A 7,790-nucleotide genomic window follows, 5' to 3' on the forward strand; every position below is an offset into this window, starting at 1 on the left:
GGAGGTTGCCAGAAAGATGCTAAGGCCAAAGATTGTGTAACCAAATGCTACAAAACAAGCCCAGAGTTTGAAATGGGTGAGGCAGAGCACCAGGGAGAAGGAACAAAAGGTGGGTGGGGCTAAGAGTTCAGTGCCTTCAAGTGACCTACCTTGTTAATTACCTCCTAAATGCATTAGCCAATTCCTTCTGTTTTCTCACCTTTTCTAACGGAGTGCTTGCATAAGACAAGAAGAGATCCAAAGGGCAACATTGAGACCTCTTGTTCAAGCTTCTCAGAGGCTTCCAAGGTGGGAATCTCTTCCTGATTTACATATACTTTGTTTAGTTCACTTGCTCCTGGAGATTTAAGGCAAACTGCTAGGAAAACATCTTTTCAGAGTTGGTTTTTCAAGTTTCTTCTCCTCTCTTGGTTCTTTCCACTCATTTATGCGATCACCTTTAGTAGCTCTATTCTACCCCCCTCCCATTTTGTGTTTACCATCATCATTTAGATCTACAAATTCCATCAGGACAAGTATTTGTGTGGTAAAGGGTCGCTGTCAAGTCAGGTTGTTTAGGAAGGTGAACCACCCATATTGTGTGGTAAAGAAGAGATTAACCCAACACTTTTTATGTTCTATAAAACATGCACCCCCAAAACCCAAATAGAGAAACAAGAACAAAAGAAATTCTAACTCTTCATTAAAAGTAATGAAAGTGATTCAAAGGGAAGACAATGCCTGGAAAAGTTTGATTTTCTAGTTATTAGCTTGAATTTTTCTTGACCCTGTGCAGTTGTGGCCCTTGAAATATTGAGGATACACGCATTCCAGATACCTGGTTTCTTTTCTGTTCTTTTTCTTTGTGGGTAGATTATTTTGTGACTCTGTTCCCCAGCTGCAGCTCTGCTTGCAGGAACAATTTCTGTTTCAGGTGCTAAATGTATGGAGCTATCCGTGGTGCTGATTCTTATCCTGCCCTTAGTGAGTATGCATTGAGGACGCCACCCAATGACAGTGGAACTGCAGACTCCTTCTAATGGCTCTTAAGACACATGCCCTGATCTTAGTCACCAGATGCTTAGCAAAGCACAAGTTGCTATTTTTGAAACATTTCTTAAACACCTTCCCTTTCTTACTTGGCTTTTAAACTAAACTCAAGTTCACATTACCCCCAAAACAAGGACTCCAGAGAATAAAAGAATACAAGTTGTGTAGATTGTAAGTCCTCCATATAAAGTTTCATTGCCTATAAGGTTTCATGGCACAGTAACACAACAGCAAATTATAACAAAGCACCATGGCTGGCTAATACATTTTAAATGACTTGCAAGCTTGGAAAATGAAAACCACTTTAAGGTAATAACCATCCCATTGTATTCTGAAAAACAAATGTTTCTCTACTACAGGACAAGAAGGTTTGACATGCAGAAGTTTGCTGTGTAGTGTTTCTGTTTATGACGGTGACACTGACTTTCACAGGCTGTTTAGAATCCCTAAAACACCAAGTTCTTTAAGAGAAAAACTGGAATTCTATTCTCTAGAGTGGTTTCTCTTAAGCTAACAGTCTGTTAGGATTAGTTAATGAAATACATAATAAATTTCCATATCCTGTGTAACATATAAGTAAGATTATAGGCTTCACATTTCCCCAGCCACATTTAACTAAGATCAGATCTATTTATGAGTCTATGTAAAATCATAGAACATTCTATAATCTATGTATTATAAGTAACTGATTTGAACAGAAGATTAAAGATATCCTGTTTCTAAATTACCTTCTTAATTGTGTACATGCATTATATATTGGTACAGTGGAGACAGTACATTAATCTATACTCACCCAATAATAGAATAAAACCAGAGGGTGACAATCAGGGCTTCTTACTAGCTGGAAAGTTATGTCCTTTCGTCCCCAATCCCTTAAGCTCTAACCAGATATTATGGGTTTCATTTCTAACAAACATTTTGTATTTGTGGAACTGTAAGTTCAAATGCTGTAAAATTATATAAACTGAGCTCTCAAAATCCTGTGAAGTATGTAGCTTGATAACCAGTCACTTAATTATGAGCAAAGATGTGAAATGGACTCATATATCTCTTAACACTCGCATGGTTATTCACATTGTTTGAACATAAGATATTGATTTAAATATACAAATGTTTTAGCAATGCCTACAACATAATAAGCACATACGTTTTATATACACTTTACATGTGTGGTGCTGGATGTATTACTCAGTGATAAAGCATGTTTTCTTAACAGGCTTGCCAATCTAGGTTCAATTCCTAGCATACCATTAAAAACCGAACTTAAGAAATCAGCATTAAAAGTTTTTTCAAGTATCATATATAATTATTTTAGTCTTTAGAGAGAGAGTAGTGGTCATCATGGAATATTTACATGGTATTTTTATCTGAAAAGAAAAAAATAAAAACACTATAAGCAAATAGATGGTGTTACTTTAACATTACGCTATTCCTAAAGTGACACAGAGTAATTTGATGATATTTATGTAAAGTATTTTGTACAATTCAGCAAAACTATGTTATAGATCTGATGACCACAATGTAGCATTTTAATGACTATCTTAATGTGGCTTTTGTGAAGACAGATGGTTGATAGCCTCTTACTAACTGGGTCACATCTAACTTATGAAACATCTGACTCTACAGTTCTAAGTTAGGCAGATTTCAGCTTGCATTAGCCTCTGTAGCTCTGGAATCTTTCAAGAGGCAGGAATGTCAAGGATATATATTAACATAACAATATGTTTATGTAGTTCGGAGAAGAGAAAAAGGTGGAGGGAAGACTGGGTTTTAAGGATATACTATTTTATTACAGTGGAAGGAGGGGCTGGGAGGACAGCATAACTGAGTTTTCATGATGAGTGTTGGGATCTCTGTCTTCCACAGAGAAGCCTGATATTGTGAATTGCTGGCAAGTGGAGACAATTGAGTTTCAACGGTGCTAGCCAGGCAATCTACCTGATTAAATCTAGCTCAAGAGTCAGTGAGAAATCCTGTAGCAAAAACCAGATGAAAAGCAACTGTGGAAGATACCTAATAACAGTGTGGATTTTTTAAATTCTGAGTGAGAGAGCAATATTGTGAGATACCCAATATTGAACTGTGACCCTCCTGCACATGCATGTGCATCCTATATGCAAAATATTAAAATGTAAAAGAAAATATGAAAGTATTTAAGATATATATTTGTGACTTCATTTCTCAAAATAGTGGAGCAACTCCTGGTTTTCTTATTAGTGTGAAGAAGAATAATATGTAAAGAAGATACACATATTTAATATAAAATTTGGTTTACAGTGAATGAATCATTTTATTGGTGATATATATTAATCTAACTATAGTAACAAACTTTGCTCAGTAAAAACTAAGGTGGTTGTGTCTGTCCTAAAGTATACCACCGATTGTTACAGAAAATAACCTGTTCAAATGAATCAAAGAGCCACCAAGAGTAGAAAAATTTCTGATACAATAGAACTTGATAACATAAAAAAATCACTTAAAATATCTTAAAAATAGATTATGGCAATATTCTAGATGAATATTTGATAGTGAACAAAAGAAGATGGTTCACATACAATTTTTGGTTTAGGAAACAATACAGTATTTCAAACAAAATTGTGAAAAAATTTACATACCAGTTTCTTGAAATCTGAGTAAATAAACTTTTTCAATCTATATTAGTATTAAAATTGTTTTAGCACCCAACATTGTTTGATAGATATCTAACTTGACTCCAGCTATTTTAAAAATCTTAGCTAGGAGATGAACCTTGCTTTACAGTAATTTCTTTTCTGTGGAGGGGAGATTGAGGAGTCTTTGGGAAAAGCACTGAACCAAAGAGCTTGAAAACTTGATTCAGTCATGGACATCTCTATATTCAGGGAAGACATGAACATTTCTGTCTGCTACATGAAAGGTAAATAAAGTAGTATAGTGATTTAGAATATTTCAATCTCAGCTTTATACTGACATTATAGCATTTCCACATAGTGTTACAATACTGGTCAAAATACAAAAATTTAAAATTACAATAATATTGAAGAATAATTGATATGAAATATAATATATATTTTAAAGGTAAAATGAAAGGCTTTTAAAGAATTTTTTTCTTGTACATGATTTCAGAAGCTTCTGCTCTACATGTATATTGTTCATCTGTGTATTCCCAACTTCATGTTCTCATCTCCTCCCCATTTGATCATCCTATTCCAGTCCAGTTATGGTCTATTCATAGCTATCCTATCTACCCTGCCTAGATAGATTTATCCTTTTAGCCTATTCCCTTACTCTATACCTAACCTCCATGGTTCTCTGGGTTATAGCTTCCTTATCAATGACTTCAGTTGCTTACATCAACATATAAGTTAAAATATACTATATTTGCTTTGCTGGATCTGTATTATATCAATTAGAATGATTTTTTAAAGCTTTTTTTATTATTCAGAAATTTCATGAATTCATTATTCCATTGTGTTACCGTACCATATATTTGTTATCCATTCAACTCTTGACAGACATCTGGGTTACTTTCAGTTTATGACTTTTTTGATGGAGCAATAATAAACATGGTAGGATGAAGCATCCTTTGGGTATATGCCCAAAAGTAGTATAGCTGGATCTTGAGGAAAAACAATCATGATCTTCCTGAGGAACCACCACATTGATTTACTTAATGGCCCTTACAAGTTTACGACAACCAGCAAAGGATAAGAGTTGCTTTTACTCCACATCCTTATCAGCATTAATTGTCATTTGTTTGATTGATCTTGGCCATTCTGACAGTTATAAAATTAAATTGCAAGGTAATTTTGATTTGCAATTTCCTAATGACAAAAAAGGTTTAACATATATTTTTATTGTTTCTCAACCATTTGAGTTTGCTTTAATTCTCTCTTTCTCATGTCTAGATTTTTCTTTTTGGTTTTTGTTTGTTTTTGTTTTTTTTTATTTCTTTATATATTTTGGATAATAGCCCTCTATCAGATATGAAGTCAATATAAATAAAATTGTCAAATAACTAGGGAACTTAAGACTTAAATAAATGTCTCTCAACACTAGATGAAGCTTCCAGTAAGAGAAATAGGTTACATCTAATCTCATTGTTGAAGAACAAGGTTCCATGGGAAACCCAAACAAGTCTATTGGTAGTTCTATGAATCTGACAGTGAGGCTATAATGTTGAAGTAACATATACACAACCCATTGAGCATGGGAATTTGAGGTGCTGCCTACCTAGATCCTTCATAACTATGGACTAATTTTCAAGGTACTGGAATATACTTTTCATACATAGATAAAGGAGAAAAGCAAACACTAACCAAGTTATAAACCCTTTGATCTACAAATCTACAGTTGTGACATGCCTGCATAATATACTGGTGTGATAGTGACACAAAACTTTTGGAAGTCACCAACAAAGACCTGATCTCACTGGTTTTAAGTCTTTTTACATACCCATACTCATACTCAACACTATTTTGTAAACCAAAAACCTGAGATTAGATGGGCCAGGTAGCAAGAAGTAAAACAAATACTATGTTTGGCTAACAGGGCATAGCAATGAAATGACTTCTAACAACATTCTGCTATATGTATAGATCAGTGCCTTACTCAGCCATCACCAAAGAAGCTTCCTTCTATAATAGGTGAGAATGAACACAAAGACCCACAGCAAGTCAATGTGCTGAGAGTGAGAGATCAGAAATGCTCATCTTTAAACATATTTCTCCATCAAGTCTCTACCCTCAGGGAGCTCTGCCGAAGAGGAAAGGAAAAGATGGGAAGAGTCAGAATGAAAGGAAGACACAAAAGAAACAAGGACTTCTAGATATAGCAGGACTGAAGCACATATGAACTCACTGAGACGGTGGCAGCATGAATAGGGCCTACATGGGTCTGCACCAGACAGGATTCTAGAGCTGAAGGAGAACTGGACACATGTCAACTATCTAACCCAGAAGCTATCTCCAACTAATAACCACTTGCAAATAAAAAAAAGTTAGCTTTATCCACAGAAGTCTCACTGGGAAAACAAACCATTCTTGAAGATATGGCTCATGCCCATGCCCAACAACAACAACAACAAAACAGACTCAATGGTATCTTTAGAGGCTGTTTTTCTCATAATGTTGTAGACGTGCATTTTTTAAACATTACAGGTCTGTTGCACACATATTATGGCTTCACATTTTGTTTTTGAGGGATTTTTGTGAGTGTGATCCTGTGTCTCTGCATATATGTGTGTTTATCTATGTATCTATGTATCTATGTATCTATGTATCTATGTATCTATGTATCTATGTATGTATGTATGTATGTATGTATTTATGTATGTATGTATGTATGTATGTATGTATGTATCTATCTATCTATCTATCTATCTATGTATCTATGTATCTATGTATCTATCTATCTATCTATGTATCTATCTATCTATCTATCTATCTATGTATCTATCTATCTATCTATCTATCTATGTATCTATGTATCTATGTATCTATGTATCTATGTATCTATCTATGTATCTATGTATCTATCTATCTATCTATCTATCTATCTATCTATCTATGTATCTATCTATCTATCTATCTATGTATCTATCTATCTATGTATCTATGTATCTATGTATCTATGTATCTATGTATCTATGTATATATGTATCGATCTATCTAGTTATCTATCTATCTATCTATGTATCTATGTATCTATGTATGTATGTATGTATGTATGTATCTATGTATGTATGTATGTATGTATGTATGTATGTATGTATGTATCTATCTATCTATCTATCTATCTATCTATCTATGTATCTATGTATCTATGTATCTATGTATCTATGTATCTATCTATCTAGTTATCTATCTATCTATCTATCTAGTTATTTATATATCTATCTAGCTATCTACATATATATTGTTCTTTAGCTTTGGCTCATTTTCTTATGTTTATTTTGCACTATTCTTACTTGTTTATTTTTGTTTTATCCTATTTTACTTATTATTATACCAGAGTTGTCTGTTTGTTTTATAAGGTGAGAAAGAAAAGGTATGTATAGATGGGAAGGAAACTGGGAAGGAACTTGGAAGAGTTAGGGGAAGAAAAGCTACAATCATAATATATCATGTTAAATTCTATTTTTAATTGACAAAGAACATAATTTAAAATGATTATCTCAGAATCATGATAGCTTTGCATGGAGTAATACGAAGCCAGACAAAGGGATATAGTTTACATTTCCCAGTTTTCGCCATGTGGGATCACCTTGGCTAACAATGGAAGGGCATGTTGAGACTGAAATAAAGAGAGTAGGGATCTGGTGGGTGTGTTGGTTTCTATCTCTAGAATGCTCAGCTTTATGGATCACTGGAAGTACTCTTAGAAACCACAAATGTGTCATATTTATAATAGAGCTTTTAATATTAGCATGGAAGAATTCATATTAAAACTATATATATATATATATATATATATATATATATATATATATGTATATATATATATATATATATATATATATATATATATATAAACAGTGTGGGTGAGGCTTGGAAATAACATATATATGCTTCCTGAAAAGCCTACTCAAATAGCTTCCTCAGAAACTGACTGTTTTCTTAAAAATTACATGAATAGACAGATGAAGACCTAAAGAACAGGTCACTAATCTGAGATTTGATGCTCAAGGGTTTAAAAATTAGTGATACAGGTACTGAAGGTACTGAGTCCAGTTACTGGGACTTCCATTACAGCATTGACCTGATAAAGAATGTTACAAAGCC

This window comes from Micromys minutus (genome assembly GCF_963924665.1).
Source record: "Micromys minutus genome assembly, chromosome: 13".
Classification (NCBI taxonomy): Eukaryota; Metazoa; Chordata; class Mammalia; order Rodentia; family Muridae; genus Micromys; species Micromys minutus.